Genomic DNA, 25,655 nt, shown 5'->3' with positions numbered 1-25,655 from the left:
TCACATTTTTATATGTAATGATTTCACTGTAATTCAGTTCCACGTATTTTATCATTTTCTCTTATGAATTTTCTCTTTAATTCATGGATTATTTAGAAGTATGATTTATATTTAGCTTTTCCAAATACATGGGAAACAACTAACTTTTATTGTTAACATTTTATTTTATTTCACTTTGGTCAGAGGATGTGGGTTACATATTGGCCATTATTTGGAATGTGCTATAACTTCCTTAATGGTCTAAGACATTATTATTTTCTGTAAACAATGCCTGTTAAAAAATAATGTATGGTCTCTGACGTGCATGTTTTAATTTATTTTCTACCAGGTCATGCTGTTTTTCCATATTCTTACTTATTACTTGTTTGTCTGATCAATCCATTCCTGGGAAATGGATATTAGAACCTATTTTGTTACAACTTTTATCAGTTACACCCTGTCATTTTGACAGCTGTTGCTCTTTATATTTTGAGGCTGTATAGTTAGATGCATACGAAGTAATGGCTGTTACGTCATCTTGCTGGATTATTCGTTTTAGCAATATGAAATAGGTGTCTTTAAACATTACTTTTTAATGCTATTCACATTAAATTCTATTTTGTCTGTTATTACAAACACTACACTAACTTCCTTTGGATCAGCAAATGCCTAGTATATCTACTCTCTATGCCTTAATTTTTAAATGTCTCCTGAATGTTTTAAGTGTGTATATTATAATCATCATATACTTATAAATTTTTAATGTAATCTGAAGCCTGTCTTTTAATTGTGAGTTTAACCTATTTACATTTGTTATGGTTAGTAATATATGTGGATTTATTTTTACCTTCATGCTTTTTTTTACCTCTTTGGTTTTTCTCCTTTTACTTATTTTGTTGGATTGATCAGTTTTTCTACATTTCTTTTATTTTCTACTACTGGTTCAGACGTTATGCATTCTATGATTCTAGTGTTTACCCTTAAATTTTATTGTTGTTTATTTTGCATTGCATCCCACTCTGGATTTTCTTTGGCTTAGATTCTTCATTTAATAATTATATTTGGAAGCATTCACACATGATACATTTAGTATCTATTCTATGTTCTGCTTTATCCAAAAATGTCTTATGTTATCCTTGCCCTTAAATTATAGTTTGATTAGGTTTAGAACTGTAGATTCACAATTATTTTCTCTCGGCTTCAAAGATACTATATCATTTTTTTCTTGCATATGGTGTTGTTCTTGAGAAGTTGGCTAACAATCTGATTGCTGTTCTGTTGAAGATAACCCATGTCTTATTCGCTGGCCTTTAGGATTTTCTCTCTATCCTTGATAGTCTACAGTTTCACTGAAAAACATCTAAACATGAAATTTAATGAGTATTTTTGCACTTCTGAAAAATTATCAGCTAGGGCTGGAGTGCAGTGGCCCAACCATGGCTCACTGCAGTCTCTACCTCCCAGGCTTAAGCAATCCTCCCACCTCAGCCTCCCAAGTAATGAGACTACAAGGGCACACCATCATGCCCAGTTATTTTTTTTTTTTAATTTTTTTGTAGAGATAGGGTTTTACCATGTTGCCCAGGCTTCTTATTTCTTTAAATACTGGCTCGCTGTCTTTTACTCTGGCATCTCCTTCTTGACATATGTTGGAACTTCATTTTCTGTCTTCTATATCTCTTAAGTTCTCTTTCATATTTTCTATTTCAATAATTTGCATCCTGTTAGATTTATGTTGAAGCTTCTCATTCTCTATTTTATGTCTCTTCATTTCTTTTATAATTGCTATTTCTTTTATATTTGATATCTATTCCATATTTTCCATCCTATTAGTCATATGCTAAAATACCTCTTAGGTTCTCTTTTATATTTTCCATACCTTTGATAGTTTATATCTCTAAGTCTAGGTACTAGAGTCTTAATCAGTTCTGTCTCCTAATTCATTTGTTGTTTCTCAGCTGTATCTGGCTGATAACTTATGCATCTACTGATTTTAATTCCAATACGTATTTTGAATTTATTTTTTACCTATACCTAGATGCAAAGAGCTGTGTCAACAATAATATTCATTTGAAAGCATTTGTCATCATATGCTTATATAAGGCACTCATTTTATTTTTTTTCCTTCATTCCTGATCTCAACTGTCAATCTTGTCTCATCCCTTGACAATGATTTCACAATATATATAATATACAACATGTAATATGTAATTTGGGGTGGCTTATGGTTATGGGCAAATAGGCTGTGGCAGGGACTGATTAGATGCTCTTTCATCTCATTTCCTCATCCTAAGCACTTCATTTTCCAGCCTCCTTTGCAGTCATGTCAAAGTCCTGTGACTACTGGTCAATGAAATTTGGGTGGAAGTGATACAAGGTAACACTGTGTGTATGGGGGAAAGGATGTGTGGGGATACTGGGCTGACCAGGTGTGAACTGTAGTGAATATCTATGGTCTGCATGCCTGACTAGCATCCACACCCTCCTGCCGCAAACCCCCACTTCATGTGGTAACGTTCCCAGTATTGATTTAGGAAAATACCTCATCACCATTGTATGCAATCTTGATAGGACTGTTAATCAATGTGCCTTACGTTCACCTAAACAAAGCAAGACTAGCTACATAACTTGCAGGGCCCAGAGCAAAATGAAAATGCAGGGTCCCTTGTACAAAATTATTAGGAACTTCAATATGGCAACAGCAGAGTGTTAAACCCAGAGTAAGACCCTTCTAAGGGTAGTGGGTATATGAGACTGCCCAGGTGATATGCCCAGGAAAGTCACTGTCTCTCCCAAAGGCATAGGTTCAGGAAAATCCTGGAACTAATTTTCCCTAGAAGTCACCATTGGTTTTTGCTACTTGGATCCCCAGGGAAGTACAGGTTCCTGTCTTTTCCAAATCTGATTCATTTGCTTCCCTTCAATTCTATCATCCCCGTTTCCTTCCAATTTAACCTTTGACTTAATTTAACTAGAGCCCATTTCTGATAGTCACATCCAAGAATCCTAACTGAAACAGTAAGTAATTTCACTTGAGTCCTCCGAACCTGTTTTCCAGCTGCAAAATAGGAATAATAATATATATGTCCAAGGGCTCTGGTTATAATTTAAAAGAGATAAATGAATGTGAAGTGCACAGTACAAACTCTACATGCACTAGAAGCTTATTCAAGGCAAGTTTTCTTTCCTCATCCTCACCCAGCTCTCAGACCATAAGCAACAAAATCCCAGGCTCTCTGTTATTCAGACAGAAATATTACCCATCTCAGAAACAGGTCTAGAAGTCAAGTCTTTCAAATCCGTCAGGTATTGTGAGAACCTCCCTTGGAGGGACTAAGGGACCTGGAGAGAAGAAAGAGCTAAGGGTGAGTTTTGTGCACTTTCCATCCATTCCCCTGCCTGAGCACATCCCAGGTTTCCTTGGGGGAATCAGCTCTCTCTCAGAGAGGGGTCTCTGATAGTGACTCCAGAACAAGCTTCCCACTTTGAAGCCTAGAGGAGCACATTCTAGGTCTCCCCACCCCCTAGTAAAGCAGGGGGAAGACAATATGACCTCAACTCAGCCAATCCACGCCTGCCTTCCAGGCTTTGAATCTTGAATTATCACATGTGAGGACAGAAGGAGGGGTTTCACTGCAGCTGCAGCAACTAAAATGTGGTACTGGTGACCTCCCAGCGAGGCCACTCCATGTGCAAGACTATATTTGTACTTCCTGCTGCCTGGTCTTCCTCTTCTTAGGTTCTCTTGGTTTCTGCCCACTCCCAAGTCTGGTCTCAGGGCTCCTCCTCATTTCAGGAGCTCCCCCATTCCCCAACACACAGACACCCCATTATATCCTTCCACTAAAGCTCCATTTGCTTATGTTAACAACATCAGTTTTTATTTCTTGCAAGCATGACTTCAGTTTACTATGGGGAAGCAGACTCGTTGCCCTCTGGCAGAGCCAATCTTATGAAGCCAAGTTTAGGGTCCAGAAGAAGAGGCAAGAATAGGGAATGGAGCCCTGGGTCAGACCCGGGGTGGAACTGGATCAGACTCTGAGAAAAGGGTCTGATAGCCCAACCAGGCACTTGATGGAGGTGGCCTCATTGGATTTCACTGGAATAGATACTCTGATCTCCATTTTCCAGAAAAGCAAACTACACTGCATGGAGTTATGTGAGCTGCTCTTTGAACCACAACTCCATAAGAAGTTATTAGACCCATGTTTACCACTGAAGGGCCCGTGTTTCCACATTAAAGGCAGCTCACATTAACTAAGCAACAGCCAGGCGCCGGGGGTTGCCCTTGGACAAGTACTTCCATGCACTATCTCATTTAATCCAAGTCACTCCATCTCTGTCTTTCATCAATCACTATGCTGTTATTGCTATATTTCAAATTAACTGTTTAAATGCAGAAATATATAGTACCACCGCGTGCCCAAAGTACATGGGAAAGGTTCCAAGCTGTTAGGACCTTACTCTCCAAACGAAGCCATGTAGTTGAGTCTGGGCATGTTAGGGGCTGACTGTATAACTTTCATCTAGAATATGATACATACCAAAGGAAAAGTCATCAAACCATGTGAACTCGAAGCTGAAGGAGGTAATATTTAGACTCACTATTAAAATGCAGTGATTGTTCACAAACTTAGACCAGCAAAAGAATAGCTCAGGGAAGAACATTCTATCACCGACGATGCTTAGAATTGCCAGTGCGTAGTGATCACAAAAAGCCAGTTCAGTCTGAGTCAGTTTTAGTGTTTTCAGTTCCCTGCAGACAGTGTGCCCCTTCTTGCCTGTGCCTGGGACAGAGCGCCCCCGCCCCTGCCGCAAGCCCTGCCCTTTGTACATTAGTTTGATCTAACAGATAAAGAAGCTGAGCTTTGGATTCAGTGATCTGAAATCACTAGTACAGAGTGAAGACAGAATTCAATCTGCAGGGTGTATGGATGCCAAGTTGGCCTTCCTCCCCCTCTGCCAGGCTGCCTGCTGCAGAACGGCGCAAAAGCAGAGACTTCTTTCGTGTGGGATGAAAGTCCCTGCCTCCCCCATCCCCTTGCTGCCTTTGAGGGGGGCTGAGCAGTAGACTCCTGAAAATGCACACTTGTCCCAGAAGAGAGAGAATTCAAGAACGTGGTCCCAAAGGAGCTGGGTTCGAGTCTCAGGCCCACTGCGATGTCATCGGAGTTTCCCTCCCCTGTCCCACCAGCTGCCCAATTCTGCATCCCCTCCGAGGCCACAAGTGGGAGAACGAGTCATCCGGGTTGGCCCTGCAGGGACGAGGGACAGCCCTGCTTCTAACCCGAGTGTCAGCAGCCACACCCCGCGTCTTGAGAGATTCTGATGCCCGCCATCTGGAGGGAGAACGCCGGACCCGGGGCAGCAGGCCAAGAAAAGCGTGGTCGCTGGGGCCTCCCGGGAGCCAAGCGGCACCATGTGTGCGACGCTATCATTTACACTGAGGAGCCGGGTATTTAGAAAACAGGGCTGGTACCAAGCGCGCCATCTGTGGCCAAGCGTTCCCGGCCCACCGCACCATATTGTGCAAGGCGCCGGCTGAAGGAAACAGCGTCCCGTGTCGCGCAGTGTTTGTTTGGTTTGGGGCTTTTGTTGTTTTTTGTTTTTTGTTTTTAACAAATTCAAATGTGGCTTCCTCACTTCGCGAAGCAGGCTCGATGGCCCCACAGAGTCGCTGGAGGGAAAGAAGGATTGCCGCGTTGTGGGATTTGCACGTTGGCCCTGGGAGAGGAAAAGATTGTCCCCCGCTGCGCGCACTGAGGGCGCATTCTTGGTCATGCACTTGGCTAAGCGCCGTAGCTATAGATACAGATAGAGATAAAGATCGCGCTTGCTCGCGTGCGCGTGCATGCATGTGTGTGTGTGTGTGTGTGTGTGTATGTGTCTGTGCGTATTTCTTTAGTGTCCTTTAATCTGCATAACAATCTTATGTGGGTACTATTACTATTCTATTATATAGACATGGAAGCAGAAGCACAGAGAGGCCGAGTCACTTGCCCATGGCCACACAGCAAGCAATGGTGGAGCCTAAGCAGAAGCTGAGGGTTTAGTCCACATCCACCCTGGCTGACCTCCGGGTCTTTTTTCTGTCCCTTGGATACACACAGCTCATGTCTAGGCCTATCTGGCCTCTTCTACACATGGTCCGGTCACTCGGTGTCGCATAGCCCTGCTGTTTTTCTCTGCATGCACTGATGGCATCTGAAATCGTCTTCCTTATTAGCTTGTCTGTTGTCTCTGTTCCCATCACCCCAACGCCAGTGCTCGGCAGGCAGGGCTCCCGTCTGCTTTGTTCACTGCTGTCTCTCCAGCGTCCAGAGGCCCAGTGTGGGTGGGTGGGCATTGGCTGCGCTTCTGTGGAGTGGGGGCGCCCCAGCTTTCTTAGGCATACAGTGAGCATAAGGCCCGCCTCCACGCCAGGGCAGCACTGTGAGACAGAACAGGGCCTCGGTTTCCCCATCTGTAAATGGCAATCAAAATACCTCCTCTGGTTTGGTGAGGACAGTGGCAAACAGCCAGCAGGGGGAGGGTGGGGCCTTACCTTTGGGCTCACACATCCCCTATACCCACCCTCCTAGCACCTGTCCCCCTGCACCCAAGTATTCTGGGTGCTTGGCTGCCCCCCACCCAACATTAGAGCAGAGCCATGCCTAACTCCTGCCCCGCTACTTGGCATGGAATAGGTGCTCACGAAACCATTGCTGAATAATAAAGAGTGAGCCCCTATTCCCTCTTGCTTCTCAGCCTCCGTTTCCTTATCTGAAACATGCCCACTGTTCTTTAAAGTCCTGTCTGGCTCTGACACCCAACCCTGAGAGAGCCCTGGCCCAGCCTCGGCAGCCAGCACCAGGCAAAGGTGGTGGGAAGGCACACTGTGCTCTTAAATAATGGAGGCCCCAGGTGCTGCCTCCCCAGTGCTTGACAGGCAGGGTCAGGCCATGGCAGCCACCCTCAGAAGCAGCAGCATTAAGGAATGATTATCTCACCCCTGTTAAGTGGCTGCAGGAGAAGCTGGGTTTGGAGAGCGGCAGGCAGGCTTTGCTTCGGGAGCACATGGTAAAATTTGGTGCAATTAGCAGCGAGGGAACACACATTACTACTATTATTATGTTCTCTTGGCATTTCTGCCCTATTGCGGGCTGCCTTCTTTCTTTAAATTTTTTTTTTTTAAAGAGGAAAAAAAGCTCTTTGGGAACTAAAGCAACATAAAAATGCCAAGAATTAAAAATGCAAATTCATCCAAGATGTTTTCTGCCCAAGACGGCAATGGCCACATGGCTCGATAACATTTTAAATGTTAAAAAATGGGTAATTTTCAGTAAAAATCAAATTTGCCAGAGCCCGAGTTTAAATGAATCCCATATAGCATTCGGGCACCTGGCCAGTATTAATGAACAACAAGTCCCTTCCGAAGGTTATGTACTATTAAAATGAGGGGAAAACACAAGCTTTGCATAGGCAACGCTGGTCCTTGGGAATCCGGAAAACACGGTCGGCTGCTGGTGGATCCAGCTCAGCCACTGGCTTGAGTAGGTCGGTTGCCCTCCCACACTAGGCTACCCCATCTGTGAAATGGCCGTAAATAAAATCCACCTTTGGGCTTTTACTAAGATTAACAATAATGTTACAAAACAGCAATAAAGTTTTCTTGATAAACGTTGAACAAATATCTTGCCCACCAAAAATATCTTGCTAAACAAAAGCTTTTAAGGACAGGGATTAAATCTTAAACATGCTCCCACCCCACCCCCAAGTACCCGCAGTGCCTGGCAAAGGATCTGGCTCTTAACAGATGCTCGGTAAGTGCTTTGGTAACAATCAGCCTCAAGAGAGCTGGCAAATACGCTCTGGGTGCCCATCATGCCCAGCGCCCAGTCTCATGGTTCAAAGATGAACAGAGCCTCCATCTACCCAGAGGAGTCTAGGCTCCAAGGACAAAAAGCAAACCTCAGGCTGGGCGCAGTGGCTCATGCCTGTAATCCTAACACTTTGAGAGACCGAGGCGGGCAGATCACCTGGGGTTAGGAGTTCGAGAGCAGCCTGACCAACATAGAGAAACCCCGTCAGGCACATGCCTGTAATCCCAGCTATTCGGGAGGCTGAGACAGGAGAATCACTTGAAACCGCGAGGCAGAGGTTGCGGTGAGCTGAGATCGTACCATTGCACTCCAGCCTGGGCAACAAGAGCGAAACTCCATCTCAAAAAAAAAGGCAAAACCTCTCCTCCTTGTTCACGTTCATCCTTTGGTTAATTCAGCCAGGCAAGAAATGGTTAGGAGGACAGGTCTTACCATGAGACACTTGGGCTCAAATCCTGCTCTGCCTCTTATTGGCCATGGGACCTCAGGTGAGGCACTAAACCATTCCAGCCCTCAGTTTGTCCATCTGTAAAATGGGGAACACAATGGAACCCATCTGCCAGCGCTGCCATAAGGATGAGTCATACAGGGCTTGTAACACCTGCCTGGCCCACAGTAAGTGCTCAAGAAACAGAGGCTGTTTCAGTCATTGTCTAAATGTCCTCAGTGAAGCTGCTGCCCTAGGTGTCCCTTGGTCTGAAACAAATCCTGCACCTGACCAGGATGCTCTCCCTCAGACAGTGAGGCAGAGGCACGTGCCAGGGGCCCACGAGGTTCAGCCCTTGTGTGCTGCATCCTAGTCAGGACCCAACTGGGGACACACCTCAAACTCAAATCTGCCCTCTCTTGTGCCTGGAACCCACCACCTATACCATCAACTCCGCCAGAGCCAAAACCTGTGCCTTCCAGGCCCCTGGTGCCTTCTGCCCTCAGACCCCCAGCCTGCCCTCACTGGCCCTTGCTCTTTCATAGCACACTCCACATCCAGCCACCTCCAGGCCTTTGCCCGGAGCCTTTGCTGGGGCCTCCCCACAAGGTATCTGCAGGGCTCACCTAGCCCCTTCCTCCAGGTCACCCTGCGGCAGCTTTCCCTGACTGCCTGGGCGAGATGACAGCTCCACCTTGTCCATAGTGGGCCTGTCAGCCTATAGCACTTGTTTTTGTGTCTAGTTCTTTTTTTTCCTCACTGAAGTCCAAGCTCCGTGAGGGTAGGGTCTTGGTAACTTAAGTTTCTAAGTTTCTTTTTTTTTGTTGTTTTTTTGAGACAGTCTCGCTCTTTCACCCAAGCTGGAGTGCAGTGGCACAATCTCAGCTCACTGCAACCTCCGCCTCCCAGGTTCAAGTGATTCTCCTGCCTCAGCCTCTTGAGTAGCTGGGATTACAGGTGGGCACCACCATGCCTGGCTAATTTTTGTATTTTTAGTGGAGACAGAGTTTCGCCAGGTTGGCCAGCCTGGTCTCAAACTCAGAGAAGTTGAGAGTAGAATGGAGACTACCAGAGACTGGGGACCTCAGAGTGCACACTGCTTCCTCAGACCCTGCCCAGGGCAGGTTGCGGGGAGGTCGCTGCCATGCACACCTAGTCAGGACCCAGGCCTCAAGTGATCCACCCACCTCGGCCTCCCAAAGTGCTGGGATTGCAGGCGTGAGCCACTGCACCCAGCCATGACCTAAGTTTCTTTGAAGCCAGAGGAGTTTAGGAGGTAAGGGAAATGGGGTGGGGCAGATACCTGGCACCGAGATGGGGCAATGCAGACCCCTAGGTGAGGGGTCTCATCTCACAGTCAGGGAAGACCAGGTTCCAAAAAGGAAGGGAGCTGTCCCAGGCCAGGGCATCAGCCTCCTTCCCTTCCCTGGTTTCGTCTGTGAGCTGATGTCTCGACCAAGCTGGATTCACAGAATTCAACCACGAGGCGGCTCTATTTTGTCTCCTACTGTTTCTTTAAAATGTATCCCGTGAAGAGTTTCCCCCTGCCCTGGACTCCCCCACAGTCCCAGAGGGCTCAGGACTCTTTAGATCACTCAGGCAGTAAAAGTTCTGTCATCGAACTCCTGACCTCAAGTGATCTACTGGCCTTGGCCTCCCAAAATGTTGGGATTACAGGTGTGAGCCACCACACCCAGCCAAAAAAAATATGGAACACTTCATGAATTTGTATGTCATCCTTGCGCAGGGACCAGCCCTGCCAACATGGTGAAACCCAGTCTCTACTAAAAATTCAAAAAAAATTAGCCGGGCGTGGTGGTGAGTGCCTGTAATCCCAGCTACTCGGGAGGCTGAGACAGGAGAATCATTTGAACCTGGGAGGCAGAGCTTGCAGCGAGCCGAGACCACACCATTGCAATCCAACCTGGGCAACAGAGCGAGACTCTGCCAAAAAAAAAAAAAAAAAAAAAAGCTCTGTCATCACCTTAAGCTGCCAGACACTGTCACCTCAGCAACTAAAAGCATCTTATATCTTGTCATCATCAAAACTTCCAACGTGATTTAAAATGAAATCTTTTCCCGTCCTGCACAGGGCCTGCTGGCCCTGAGATCAGATCAGCCAGGGCAGGGAGTCTGCTTCACCTTCCCGTCCCCTTTCCTCTTCCCCTGCCCTTGGCCGACTGCCCCCCAGGCAGGTCCTATTCCCACCCTTCCCTGCAGGACAGGGGAGCCTTGGAGCAGGGCTGGCCCCCTCACTGTGCTGAGCTCACACAGGGTCCATGGGACATACACCTCTGCAAGTAGAGGCCACGTCAATGTGGCCAGCTCAGGTGCCCTGTGTCCACCCTGAAAGGGACAGGCAGGACGCACCTCCTACTAAATTTGGTGGGGGCAATTGAAAAGAAGTGGAACCAATCTAAGTGCCCATTAACCGACGAGTGGATAAAGAAAACCGGGTATACAGATAACATGGAATACTATTCAGCCATAAAAAAGAATGAAATCATGTCTTTTACAGCAACTTGGATGAGGTGGAGGAGGGATCTCTTCACGCCCCCCCAACCTGCTAGCGAAAGGGCTGGGTACAGTTCTTCCCAAGGAATCATCCCCCAAAATCTCTCCCTTTATTCTCCCAGACCCATCTTTTTATATTCTCATTGTGAGTAGAGAGTTTTAAAAGCCCGGATCCGTTTCCCTTGAAAATCTGCATCGGCATCACGTTCCGGGGACTTAACTTAAGAGGGCAGGATCTATTAGACCTCGATACTTCTGTTGAAACTTCCAACCTCACAACTTGTCACAGCATTTTTCTTGGTGGGTGTGTTTCTTTGGAAAAAAAAAAAAAAAGAGAGAGAGCGAGAAGTAGCAAGTGAGAAGCTTGTGACACCAACCGGACAGATGATGGTTGCAAATTTTCTGAAGTTAAATAAAATGTGGTACTTTGGAGATAACGGCGTTTGGAGATATGGAACAACCAAAAATCCCCTCCAATCCCCACCTTAGAGCTGTATCTTCCAATGAGCAGCTAGCAGAGCTGCAAGGAAGCCCACCTTCCAGCCCCTCCCCCCATTCAACTGGAGAGCCTCCAGGAAAGCAATGGCTGTGCCTGGACACCACAATGATTTACTTGACCATGGTCACTTTATGAGTGGGAGGCTGTAACTATTCTCATTTTACACATGAGAAAACTAAAATAGTAGGAATAGCTTTCCAGAGGTCACGCAACTATTAAGTGAAGGAACTGGGATTTGAACCTGCAGCTGCAGGGTCCCAAGCCCATGCACCTTCCCCTCCTCCACTTCTGCCTCTAAGAATAGGGCCAACAGGCCAAGAGCACCCTGAAATGAAACTCCTATTTCCTTGTAGATGCATCCAGGCCCCCACCAAGCCCATGGGGGACGCCTCCTGGGGAGCAGCCCACTCAGGAGAAGGAGGAGCAGAGGGCAGGCAGGGCATGACTGAGCCTCATGCTGCTGCCTTTGTTCTCTTCCCTGCCCCAGACCCCACTGTGGGCATCTCTCATTTTATGGACCTACCCTCCCAGGGCCCTCGCTGGGTCAGCCCCTGGGCCAGGCCTTGGAGGTGCCGAGGAAGACAAATCATGGTCTCGGCCTTAAGGAGCCACATTGGAGAGGCCACCCCGAAAGGCGAGTGGGCCAGCGGTGCCCACAGGTGGGAAATGCTGCCCTGGGCACTGCCAGGCTGTAGGTTGGCAAAGAGATGGTCTGAGCCACTGCAGCAGAAGGTGGAAAGGGAGCTTCCTTCCACCAGGAGGAGCAGCACTTCCCGTGCTCCCCACCAGAGTCCCTTCAATGGCAGACCAAGGCAAGCCTCCAGAGGCTGGACATGCAGCCCGGAGTAGCCACGCCCCTGCAAGTGTGTCCAGCCCCGTTCTCTACCTGCACTTGTTTTATTATAGAAATAACGCTTTCAATCACTTCCCAGTGAGTAAGGTGGATGCTTCTGGAAATGTGGCAGGGTCTGCTTCTCCGGGCTGAGAACACGGGAGCAGCCCGTAAGGGGTTTTAAACAGAGAAATGACGTAGTCACATCACTCTTCAGAAAAGAGACATTTTGGCCACAGTGTGTCCAAGGAGAGACTGCAATGAGGAGGCTGCTGCGAGGTTCCAGGTGGAGGCCCTGGGAATGCATCCAGGAGCCAGAGCCTGGGTGCGGCTGGGAGCCGTGGGGAAGGAGAGGAGTGGTAGCGCCTGAAAAATCCCTGAACCGGGACCCTGCCCCACGGCTCCCATTCCTGCCCCTCCAGAGGCTGTCATGGTGGTGTGTCCTCTCCATCCGAGCAAGTGTGCTCAGTGTTTCTCTGTGGGATTTTTCAATGTAGGTCTTTTCTCAACAAGATGCTAAGCTCCACTGTTTGGTTGGTTGGGAGGTAAATTCGTTTATTGGTTGATTGGTTGGTTGTTTGGTCAGTCTGTTAGTAAGTTCGTCAGTAGGTTGATTAGTTGGTAGGTCATTGGTTGATTAATTCATTGGTTTTCTTTGAATCGTGATCATGTACAACACGGTCAGTGAGTACCACGTATATAGTAGGTCTGTGATTGATACCTACTGAGTTTTCTCACCTCTATGTTATCTCGTTTTATTCTTACAACATCTAGGTGCTCCAGTAAGGGAAGGAAGTGATCATTTCTAAGATACAGGTGAGAAAACCCTGACTCAGAGAGGGATGGCAACTTGCCCACAGTGCTGCAGCCAGGAAGGGGCACAGAGATCCTAGCCTTGGCCCCCTGATGCCCAGCCTACTCTTTCTACTTCTGGGCATTAAATCCTGCTGTCCCACAGGACCTGGATAGGCTGTCCTCACGAGAAGTGGGCAAAGATTCACTACAGAAACAACATGACTCATGAATGGCTCTGGATCCCAGGATCCAAGGTTCAAGTAGGCTGGGCTGCCTTCAGAGCTATGGCACTCAGTTCTGCGGGCCAGGCTCTCCAAGACCCCTTGGGGAGAACTGCCTGGCAGGTGTGCAAACCATCAGCCCCCCAAAGCAAACGAAAAGCAAATGGGCCATGGAAAATCCATGGAGGATGGCCAAACCTGCAGCCAAGCAGGATGACGGCACTGTCCACACCACCCACAGAGCCTGCCAAAGAGTCACACAGGTGGCCTTGACAGGCCGCAGCAGAGGGTGGGCTGGGACAAAAACAGAAGGGAAAACAGGTCTCTCTATGGTCCCTCACACAGTAAGCCCAGCCCAGCCCCAGGGCCCTGTACCCACCCACCATTCTTGAATAGCTCTGACTCCCCCAGAACCCTCTGCGTCATAACTGGAGGTGCAGAGTGCTGTGGAGTTAACCGCACAGGCTATGAATTCAGCCAGACCAGCTGGGTTCAAATCCAGCAAGGCAGAGGCAGTCCTAGAACTCAGGAGTCTCTGGGCCCCAGCTCCCCTCCAGCCCACTCCATGGCTGCCAGTGCGGGCCCTGAGGAAGTCCGACTGTCATAGGGCTTTTATTTCTGATGAATGAGAGGAAACCCTTCATGGCAACATCAAGAAAAAAAAATGAGGGAAAATAGCATGTTTGTTCCCTATTACTAATCGTGCGGCCTTGGGGTTTTCTTAGTCTGTATTTTTGGTCCACTGGTTTTACATAAGCTCATTACCCTCACACCACTCGAGAAATTCAGTTAGCAGGCCCTCACCCCTGCATCCTCAGAACATAACTGCTGTGCTGCATGGCATGACTAGCACTGAAAGATCATCCATTTCAAATGCGTGTGAATCTATTCATTGATTACCTTCCACCACGAGGAGCTCCCTACCACCACCTGGAAGAATGCCTCCCAGGTCTCACCTCCCACTTATGTGGAGCTGAGTGAGCTTCAAAGGCCACTGACTACTGTCCTCCCTCTGGCCCACAACGTAAAGGTGGTGAGCATCCCTAGCTAAGACCCTGCAGGAAAGGGGAGACCACCCCCACCCCACAGGAGAGCTCACTGGCTTCAGTGAGTTCCAGTCCCTGCTCTGCCACCAACCAGTTGAATGGCCTTGAGCAAGTCATTCAACACACACAATCTTCATGGGAATAACTGCAGAATGCCCTTCAAAGCATCCTACAGGGAGAATGTCTGGAAATGGTTTAGCATAAAACCAGGCATAGGGGAATAATAATAGCCAACAGTTACTAGGGCTCGTCACAGGCTGGACACTTCTCTCTGTATTTTCCGTTCGTTACCTTGGATAGTCCTCGCAAATGCTTCTGTGGTTGGCTCTAATGCTCCCATCCCTGCTTTGCAGATGAGGAAACTGAGACGCAAAGAACTAAGTACCTTGCCCAGGATTTTGCACCTGGTGAGTGACAGATCAGGGGTATGAAGCCAGGTCATCTAGTGGTGAGTTCTGTGCTCTTGACATTGGTGCTACAGACCCAGAGAGAAAGAGAGACCCTATGCATAACGAATGTCATTACTGCTCCTAAGCTGGGTACTCACTGACAAGGCAGCTTTGCTGTACGGTCCTGCTTTGGTATTCTAAGCCTGCTTCTGAGGAAGCAGTTCAGGCTCTCTCTCTCCTTGGATAGATGAGGGATTCTCTCTCTGGCACACTGCCTTGGCAGTACAATCAACAAGTGAAAGGAGGAGAAACCTGAGCTTACAAAATCAACCTTAAGAACACTGTTTCCTAATGTGGAAAGGATCAACAAAGACCTCCAGCGGCGCATCAGTCTTGCTGTCGGTCCCTGCCAACTCCAGCCACCCAGCTAGCGGGACGCACACACACTTGCGCTCACACTTGCTGTTGCAACTTGCCTTCCAGTCCCCCCACACACCCATTACAGGATAGGAAATTCATCCTTCGCTCCCTTCCTCCCAGTAAGCAAGACAGGAATGCCAGGGCTGCTCCAAGGGGGAGAGAATTTGCTCACTGGAGCCAGTTCCAAGATAAACAGAAACTTTGTCTCTGATAGCCTGTGAAGCCAGACACGCTTTCTCTTCCACACGGTGTGTATGTATGTGTGCATGTGCACACATGTATGAAGACACTTGTGAGAGTGTGTATTTAAGTGCACATCAGTGTGTGAGAGTGTGTCTGGTGTGTGTGCACGGGTGCATGAACATAAGAATGTATTTGTGAAAGTATGTGTTTGGTGTACATCAGTGTGTGAAAGTATGTCTGTTGTGTGGTACAGCAGTGTGTGCAAGTGTGTCTGGTGTGCGAGTGTGTTGTGAGTGTGATTGGAGAGGGAGGCTGTGTTGTGCCAGGAAGCGCCACTAGGAACATCATTACTAAGAATCAAGAGAGCAGGTCGAAACCGAGACTCCCTCAACAGTGAACCCTGGAGGAGACTCCCCCTCTCCTCCTCTCGCTCCTTTCCATCCATTCCCAAACCCCTTGGGCGGAAAGTCCCGAGCCCCTCCAAGCTGTTTTGTGCTTAATGAAGCTGAATTTTAACGAGGAGAAATATCAGAGATTAAGTTCTCTGCCTGCCAATGAAGACAATGCCCTGCGCCCACTGGCCAAATTGGTCTAGCAAAGCCACTGGTGTCAATCAAATCACCAGAGGTCAGAGCTAGCAGCAGCTGAAAAACCCATGCGGCCAAGCTAACCCATTTCACAGACGAGGACATCTGGGGGAAGAGGAAAAGGCAAATCCAGCACAGGCTGGGGACCTACAGCCATGTGCCTTTACATCTGTCCTCCTGAGCCCTGTGCCAGCCTTTAAGACAAGTGTCCGCAGTTCCTCCTTGCCCTGGAGGCTCAGGTGGGTGGAGGAGAGCCAGGATCCAGGCTGCTGCCTCCTCGCCTAGTGCTCATTGATCTCAGCTCCTACTCTCTCGGGTTGGGCTTTACCGACTATCTGCGGCACAGTGGGGTGTTCCGATTGGGAGCTTGAGCGGGAAGGGAGATGAAGGGATGTACTGGAGTTGGTGGATTTTGCTGTTGACTGGCTGTTCGCATTCCACCCCGACACCGAAGCCTGCCCGAGAGATGCAGTCATTGTCCCTTCCTTCCTGTTCCTCCAGTCAAGCCCCTCCCATCTCTGGGCCTTGCTTCCCTGCCTGTGCGACCTCCTCTGAGGCCTCCTGAGACCATGAGGCCTGTCTAGGGAGGCGGGTCCCCTTGTGCAGTACTGGACCTGGCTCCCTGGAGCTCCATCCAGCCTCCTTCCCTGCTCCTCCAGCGTCTATTCCAGGCAGCATCCTCTCTATGAGGCTGTCACGCACGGAGCTTGGGATGCTGCAGAGAGATCAGAGATGGCTGCAGAGGAGCTGGCCAGAGCTGGAGCGAGAAACGCAGGGCCTGCCCTGGGACAACCCCTGCTCGGCACCTCCCTTCCTGGCCCTACCTCTAGTCTGGCCTCCGTGCTCTCTTGCCTCTCTCGACTTCATCCCCACTTTTCCGCTGACTTGCACATCTGTCTGTGTCACTCTCCCTCCCTCTCTCTCGGAAAGAGCATCTATTCTTCCTGCTCCATCTTCCCTCTCTCCTCTTGCTGGCATGTCTCTGCTTCTATCTCTGGCTTTTCTCCATTTAACTTTGTCTTTATTTCTCCAGGTCTCTCTTCCCTGTCAGGATCTCTCCCATCTGCTCCTTTCTTTGTCTCTACCATGATAGGATGAGAGTCCAGGAGCCTCGGGTTCAAATCCAGGCTCAACCCCTTGCTAGCTAGTTGATGCATCTTTTTACCTCTCAGAGCCTCGGTTTCCTAATCTGTAAAATGGAGATAATAAAATCTACCTCACAGGAATCTTAGAAGGGCTCAGTGAGGGAATAGCAGGAAAATAGTAAAGAAGCAGGACTCAGTGGCTGTTGAGAGCGGGAGACAATCATGGCAGAAGCGTGGGCCTGGGAACTGGAGGGGAAAGACGGTGCCTTCCCCTCCCCAACCCCTCTCCTGCCCTGGCTCCTCCTCTGGTCTCCTCCCTCCCCCTCCTCTTGCCATCTCTCTGTTCCTTATAACAGGGGCTCAGTGGATGCTCAGCTATCACCCCCTTGCTCCTGTGCTCATTGTCCCTCTCCCCAAGAAAGAGCAGTGCCCAGCTGGGCGTGGTGGCTCATGCCTGTAATCCCAGCACTTTGGAAGGCTGAGGTGGGCGGATCACAAGGTCAGTAGTTCGAGACCAGCCTGGCCAACATAGTGAAACGCCATCTCTACTAAAAATACAAAAAAAAAAAAAAAGATTAGCTGGGTGTGGTGGCAGGTGCCTGTAGTCCCAGAGAGAGGGAGAGAGAGAGGGAGAGAGGGAGGAGACAGAGAGAGAGAGAGAGAGAGAAAGAGAAAGAAAGAAAAGAAAAGAAAGAGCCCAAAGCCCATTCCGCATAACAATAACCAAAAGAAACCTCTAGAAATAACTCCTTGGCCACATGGAAGGAGATGCCCCTTTTTTTGTCTATAAGATTGGCAAAATTAAAGAAGTCATTGTTAACACCTAGCCTAGGAAGGAGAGCAGGGGATGTGAAGGTGCCCATGCGGCTGACAGGATGAAGGAGCAGAGATCGTGTTTGTATACATCTCTGTGTGCCTCCTGCAGGCACTTTTTTTTTTTTTTTTTGACGGAGTCTCACTCTGTCACTCAGGTTAGAGTGCAGTGGCATGATCTCGGCTCACTACAACCTCCACCTCCTGGTTTCAAGCGATTCTCCTGCCTCAGCCTTCTGAGTAGCTGGGATTACAGACACCAGCCACCATGCCTGGCTAATTTCTATATTTTTAGTAGAGACGGGGTTTCACCATGTCGGCGAGGCTGGTCTCGAACTCCTGACCTCAGGTGATCTACCTGCCTCAGCCTGGGATTACAAGTGTGAGCCACCACTCCCAGCCTCTTGCAGGCACATTTGAATACATGAGTGGGATATTGACAACAAATCAATAATAATATTTTATATAATGTACTATATAATTTATATATGATGCACATACACATTTAGACATATGATTTTTATATGTGTAACATGTAATGTGTATATATTTATATATACAATACTTAAGGTATATAAAAAATTGTGACCAATCATGGTGGCTCACGCCTGTAATCCCATCACTTTGAGAGGCTGAGGCAGGCAGATCACTGGAGGCCAAGAGTTTGAGACCAGCCTGACCAACATGGTGAAACCCTGTCTCTACTAAAAATACCAAAATTAGCCGGGCATGGTAGCACGCACCTATAGTCCCAGCTACTTTGGAGGCTGAGGCAAGAGAATTGCTTGAGCCCAGGAGATGGAGGTTGCAGTGAGATGAGATCATGCCACCACACTCCAGCCTGGGTAACAGACAGATTCCATCTCAAAAAAAAAAAAAAAATTGCAAATGAGAACATTGTAACAATCTAAAGTACCCAGAAATGTCACTGACTACCTTGGGAAGTAGTGAGTTCCCAGTCATGGAAAGTGTGCAGGCAGAGGCTGGAGGGCTGCCCATGGGAGCTGCTGGGAAGGGGAGCCTTGTCCAGGAGAGGAGGTGTGGAGAACTGGGCACTCCATGGCCCTTGGTTCTCAGTCTTGACGGCTGCTCAGCAGGAATGGGCTGGGGAGGGGGCATTGTCCCCTTGCAAGGTTGGGGGTCTGAGCCCAGGGAGGACAGAGAGGACCAGAGGAAGTGTCAGGAGCAGCCAGCCTTGCCTTCTCGTTCTAAGTCTGGGGTTTCAGGCGGCCTGGGAACGCCTGGCCATGCAGGGATGTTCAGTCCTGCTGCAGCCTCCACACTGCGGGGGAGGAAACAGCTGACAGCAAGGCTTCAGATGGGAACCTGTGACTGTCCCCCTCTCTCACCACCACCAGCATCCCCGCACCAAACTCCTCAACAGGGCCAGCAGCGGGAGTGAGTTCATTCCAAGGAATCGGCAGGCTAGAGGAGGGATTGGGTCCTCCAGAAATGAAACTGCCACCAGCATATGGCCACTCTGCTTGGTACCAGGGCATATGGGGAAAGATGCTAAGAACTGCTGGTTCCTCACGCTCTACGGTCTGACCCCCAGGGAGCTGGAGTCAGGAAGACCCGGCTCTGAATCCCAGCCATATACTTACGGGCCTAAGTCACTTGTTCTGTTTGAGCCTTACTTTTCTCTACAAAATGGGATAATCCTAGGCTCTGTGTTCTAGGGTTGTGCCAGCTCAGACCTAACACCCTGCAAGTGCAGAGCAGATGTGAATTCCTTCCCCTTTTCCTGAGCAAGCCCATGAGGGTGTGTGAAATATGTGAAAACTTGGGGCCCTAAAAACGGACAAGAATAAGAAAGTTCAAATCCTAGGCCCATCTCTGCCTTACAGAGTCCCTTCAGTCAAGTCCCATTCCCTCTCTGGACCTTGTTTTCTGTTCGAGAAATGAAGGCCTTAGCCCTCCAAATTTGCCACAGACCTGTGGCATCAGAATGAACCTAGGTAAGGGCAAAACCTCCGGGCTTTGGAATCCGTATCTTCAAAGCTGCACGGAGAACTCAGAGGTAGCATCAATATCTGAGAAGCATGACACAAGATGCTGCCTCATGTCATGACCTGTTTCTATCCTGATGGCCATCCTGAGAGGCAAAGGGGCACTGGGGTTGGTCCCGTTAAAGACGGGGAAACAGAGGCCCAGGGAGCTGTGTCACTCTGGGCGGTAGGGAATCTGCTGTGCTCTGCTCTCACCCACTTTTTCTTTTCTTCAGAAAAATAAAATCAAAGCATCGTCATAAGGCCGTGACTCAGGTACCCCTCTTTCCCCAGCCACAGGGCACGCTCCCAGCACCTCTCAGATTTGGGAGCTCTTGAGCCCCATCGCAGGAGTCTCCTGGTCACAGCTCTCGCTCCACTCTGGGTGTTTCTGAGAGAGACGGAGGGAGACAGAGTTCCCACAACGTCTGAGTCTTCCCTCCCATGCCTGCAGTCAGAAGTAAAAGTCCTTACTCATTTTTGTAGGGAAGAGCCAAGGCAGGGAATCACAGTCGGGTGGGGGCAGGGGGTGGAATGAGGCCTGTTTCTTGGGGGCAGGACAGCAGAGTTGTGAGTGCTGTGAAACCCCCTCTGTGTTCTGCTTTCTCCCTCTGTTTCCTCGCAAAGCGGTTCCTTATTTGGGGAGCATCTGACTATGATCACGGCTCCATTTGCATGAGAAGTCTTGGGAGGGAAAAAGAACTTGTCACATTTCTCCCACAAGAGTATGTTCACACCAAGAACAAGGGAGACGCCAACAGTGGCCTTTGCCGTCACCAGAAGTGGCAGCTGAGTTGAAGAATTTCCTCCTCAAGGCACGTTCTCCCCCATCTCTCTACGAAGTGACTTCTCTCTAGGGAAAGTGGATCTCCCCGTCACCAGTGAGGCCTCCCCGCCCACCCTCTGCGCTCAGCGCTCCAGTGAAAAACATGTCCTGTCTCAGCTACAGGTTTATGAGGCCCCGTTTCAAGAATGACAGTCTCCTCTCCAGGCGAGAACGGGAGAGCCAGGGCCAACTGTTACAAAACAGGCTTCTTGGAAGAAAGCCGGTGGGGGTGGGGAGGGAGACCCACAGTCAGATAGGACGGCATTTCCCAGGAGCCCCACAAGACTGCACACGATTTCAATCAGGGAAGGACACCGGCTGTTAGCCACTCCGCCTCCCAGCCAGACCCATCCAGATGTCTGCAGAACATCCTGTCTCCTGCAGGTGCCATGCCGCCTCCCTCCGCCACTCTTCCCTTGCCCCGGGGTGGGAGGGCACACCTGAAACACGCCCCAGCCCTCAGGCTTTCCAAGGCCAGGCATCACTGCTCAAACCACTCACACATGGGTGCAGGTTACGGCCCACAGTACAGCCGGCACAATGTTGGACATGAAGTGAGGCACAGGCCCTGAGCTACTCCAGGGCTGCTGTTCTCAGGAGTGACGTTTCCAGGTGTTACACAGGAAGTGGCATGGCGGCCCTGTTTGTACTCAGCAGAGGATGTATTTCCAGAGGGAACTCCCAAGCAGGAAATCAAATAAATGCCTCTTGTAGTCAAAGGGAGGACACAGACGCCACGGCCCTGAGCACAGCAGAAAGAGCCAAGAGGCAGGGAGCTGCAGCAGAGTTCAGGCCCTGCCTCCTGGGTTCTGATACTGCTGTGTGCAAAGGCAGAAGCAGAGAGGACTCAGTATGGAGGGCCTGGGGTTGCAAGGCTGGGGACCTGGGAGAGATCAAGGCCAAATCCACAGCAGCTGATCAGCATAGGCCCAGAGCAGTTTCTGCAGGCCTCACCGGCTCCTCAGGGGGACAGACAAGTACCTTTGTTCGAGCCCCCTCAACCCCCTTTCGAGCCTGTCATGCCTGCAAGACATTCTTGTTCTAGGGTGCGGGTTCCATCATGCTCCACCCCAGGACTGCTGAATCCCCAGGTTGAGAGCTGGTCCCCAGGATAATATTACCATCCACAGATATCCGGACCCAGTGGATCCCACTGGACTCCAGTCATGCCTCACAGCACATTAGGCAAAGTGGAGGGGCAGGCCCCTTTAGAGAGTTCCAGCTGAGCAGCCTCCACAGGGCACCTCAGCTTCTGCCATTCTCCTTGGACGCTGCTGCTGGCAGAACGTCCTCCCGCTGCACCTGGAGTGGGGAATATGGGCCACATCTTTTCTCTGCCTCACCATCTGACCTTGGCGGTCCCTTTCCCATTTTGGGGTCACACTGTCTTCAGCTGATCAAGAGCAGCTTGGCCGAATGATGTCTGAGGCTCTTTTCTGCCTGTTTCCTCCTGAAGTGGTTCCTTTGAATCTGAAGTTAAAAATGGCAAGATTCTGCCCTCTGAATTTTGTTCTCAGAAGGGTAAGGTTTAAAACCTGGGCTCAGAGCAAAGCCCAGGAATTAAGCAAGTTCAGGTCAGCATGGATTCAGTCCTTTATCATCAAGCAAAGGCACGGCCCTGACCTCCCGCAAAGCGTCTCTGTCACTTTCACCGCCGTACTGGAATGGCCCCACTTCTGTGCTCTCTTGTGATCTTCTCTTTCTTCCCTGCCTGCCCCTCACTCTGCTCTGCCTCCTTTCCTCCAACAGCATCATTCTGCAGGGCCAAGGCAGTGCTCCCTCCCATTTGGACATGAGCTGGGCCTTAAAGGTTGGAGAGAATGTCAGCGGGGCTGAGTGCAGCCTAGAGCTCTTAGATCGGGGCTGCAGGCAGCCTCAGAAGAAACTAGCATCTCTGTGTGAGATTGTGCCCATACCCACTTTCCTGGAGTGGCTTTAGTCAATTTCTTAAAGTGTTCTGTGACCCAGAAAAGGCTCCAAACCCAAGCAATACCAGGAGAACGTTGGAGGTGTGTGATCCACATCTCACACTCTTTACAGAGGACCTGCCGTGGGCCAGGAACTGTGCCAGGTGCTGCACAGACCGTGGTGATTAAAGACTGTCTTCAGCCTGGCACAGTGGCTAATGCCTGTAATCCCAGCACTTTGGGAGGCCGAGGTGGGCGGATCAGGAGGTCGGAGTTTGAGACCAACCTGGCCAACATAGTGAAACCCCGTCTCTACTAAAAATACAAAAATTAGCCAGACATGGTGATATGTGCCTGTAATCCCAGCTACTCAGGAGGCTGAAGCAGGAGAATCACTTGAATCCAGGAGGCGGAGGTTGCAGTGAGCCAAGATCGCGCCACTGCACTCCAGCCAGGGCAACAGAGCAAGACTCCTTCTCAAAACAAAACAAACAAACAAAGATGTCCTCATGGTGCTTGCAGTCTCTTGGGAAGCGGGGAGTATAGGTCTCAGGCACACAAATGCAGGCAATGTACATGGCAGCTCTGCAGGGGAGTGGTCCCTGGATGGGCCCAGGAGGTGGCTGGCAGCCCACTGTGGTGCAGGTAGGGGATTGGGGTCCTGAAGATGGAGAAGCAACAGGCTGCAGCCAAATCCAAGTCCAGAGGGGCCAGCGGGGAGCCTGGCCTGCAGAGGGTTTGGGGTCAGGAAAGAGTGGGCAGGAAGCCAACAGGAAGGCCATGCAAGTAACCCCTGTCGGGGGAGGGTTGAGCGGGATGAGCGACTCCATTTGACAGATGAGAACACTGAGACATGGAGGGATTAGGCAGCTGGAGAATGGCCAGTAGGATCCTGCTGTTGCTTCACAAGAGCCCCCATCTTCCAGGCAACATAATGGGGGCCAGTAGGAAACCCCAGGCATTGAATAAAAGAAACTCATCACCTACCATCAAAACCTGCCGCCTCCTCCAGAGGAATGTTGGTTTGTGAGCTCCTCAGAGGTAAAGCTTGGTTAGCACGTGCCAGGCATGTAATAGAAGGTGGGTAGTTACCTGGATGAAGAAATACACTGTCGGAGAGGTGGGGAGGTGACTGTGGCCCCATCAATGACATGGCAGGACCCCTCCTCACTCAGGGGCTGAAGGGTGACCGAATCGCCCAGGGAACAGGTTCTGTATCTCACACCAAACCCTGCCCCCAACCACAGGACGGAAAATCAATACGGAGTCAGAAAAATTAATAGTCAATGGCTGGAGAGTTAAAAACCGTAGCTGAGCTCGTGTTGCTGTTTCCAATAGACAGAGCCCGGAAGCATCGCTTTTTTAGTTCAGAAAATATGGCCCCCATCAGTCGCTGGAGAGTAATTACCCATTAGGGCAACAAAATGCCAATGTGCTGCTCTCCCCACGTGAAACGAGCAAACTTTTATGATTTGGAGGGAGGAATAAATTGCTTTAAGTATGACATGTACTAACAGCTGTGCTCTGCCAGAGTGCCCTTAAGAACCCATTTTCAATAAACACCTATAGGGTATTAGAATGGGCTCTGTGCAGAAAGGCCTTCTCCCAGGGATTAAACCCAGCGGTCTGTGTGCAGCAAAGCCCCCTCTCTATCCTGACTCCTTCCCGCCCTTTCCAGCCTTCCCCCAGCCAACAAAGCCAGGTCTCAGGAGTGAATTTCCCCTCCTTCATTTCTCCACCTCCGCCCCTTCTTCCCAGCCCACAGCCACATCACCGTCTTTCCTCCTGGGCTACAGCAGCAGGGTCCTCAGCCCTCTCTGCCTCTATGCTCACCCCGTCTGCTACAGCCTCCTCCTCCTCCTGGAGAATGAACTTCCCCAAATGCAAATCCAGTCGCAGCACTCCTGGCTCAAAACCCACCAATGCCTCCTTAACGCCTTCAAGATCAAGTCCAAGGCATTTTGCCCAAGGCTGAACTTGCTACTTCAGCAGCCACCCACCAGCTCTCAAATCTGTGGTTCCAGCCCCAGTTCCTGCTGCCTCTCGCTGGAGCTTCAGACAATCTACTGCTTCTCAGGCTTCTCCACTAGGTGGTCCACAGCTGCTCCAACTCATCATGGCCAGGACCAAACTTACCACCACAGCCCCACCCATCCTAAACTGCCTCCTTCTGCTGTCTCAGGAAATTGCTGCACCTTCCGGTCAGCCAGAAGCCACTCCCACATGGGCCATCTGGGCCCCCCTTTCTGAGCACCTCCTGCATCATACCTATCTCTTTGGGCTCTCTCATTTCTCCCACCCCAACAACTTCTCAAATGATTTTCCTGCCCCTAATTTACCCACTTCTCCCCCGCCGACCCGCCACCCCAAGGCAATGCCAGCTGCTGTTACAAATAAAAACCACAGTTTCAGAGGTTTAACACAATAGAACTTCACTTCTCACTTATGCAACCATTCAGTGCAAGGGCTCCTTGTTGCGGCAGGTGCTTTTCCTGCAGGTAGTGAAGGAAAGCCTCAGGTTCCTTTCATCCTGTGGCTTTGCCAGTCCCTGGGACCTCAGACTTCTCTGCTTGCAGATAGTGGAAGAGAAAGGAGTAATCAAGATTCGGTTCTTAAGAGTCCCTGCCTTCTCCTTAACATCGCATTGGTGAGAGCTAGTCATGTGGCTACACCGAACGTAGAGGGTTCTGGGAAATGTAGTTCTTCCACGAATACCCTCATTTGAGCCCTGTCCAGGCACAGAGGGAGGAGGAGCCTCTTGTGCATAATGAGGTTACTCCAGCACCCTTGGAGCATGCATAAGGTGCTCTCTGAGCAGGTGTGGTCACCTCCTGGCCTCAGCCCTGCCCACACACATTGGTTTTGTGCTCTCACAGGCTGAACACCTTGAAGGTCTCATGCACTGGGCCCTCTCCCCACCTTTGCACCAGCCACTCCCTCTTCCTCACGAGCTGTAACCACCCCCCCTTATTCACCTCACAGACACTTTGTGGTCCTTCAAGGCTCAGGGCAGTGCCCTCTTCCAGGAACCTTTTCCCCACCTCCCTCTCACCCAGACAGCGAAAAGCATCCACAGCCTGCTACTCTACCCCTCCCGTTCATCTGCAAGCATCCAGCTCCCCAAGACTGAGAGCTTCTGGGACGGCAGGGCCTGAACACAGATTCAGTCGGGGGACTAGTTGAGTTTGGAGTGAGGTGCCCAAGACCTCAAGTGCTGAATGAGCAGCTTAGGACAGACAGAGCCTCAGGGAGCCCCTGGAGGGAACATGAAGACGCCCAGAA

At 49.9% G+C, this 25,655-nt stretch overlaps 1 long non-coding RNA gene across 1 annotated transcript; it reads right to left on the bottom strand.

Moving 5' to 3' along the window:
* Positions 1–10,785: 10,785 nt before the first annotated feature.
* Positions 10,786–24,959, bottom strand: LOC134737396 (uncharacterized). The gene is made up of 3 exons (XR_010122277.1): positions 24,817–24,959; positions 23,361–23,465; positions 10,786–11,094 (listed from the first exon to the last, which is right to left on the bottom strand). It is a non-coding gene; the product is annotated as an uncharacterized lncRNA (long non-coding RNA).
* Positions 24,960–25,655: the final 696 nt, after the last annotated feature.

Source organism: Symphalangus syndactylus, chromosome 8 (genome assembly GCF_028878055.3).
Source record: "Symphalangus syndactylus isolate Jambi chromosome 8, NHGRI_mSymSyn1-v2.1_pri, whole genome shotgun sequence".
Taxonomy (NCBI): domain Eukaryota; kingdom Metazoa; phylum Chordata; class Mammalia; order Primates; family Hylobatidae; genus Symphalangus; species Symphalangus syndactylus.
Note: the sequence above shows the minus strand (reverse complement) of the source record. Positions and strands in the feature narration are given on the sequence as shown.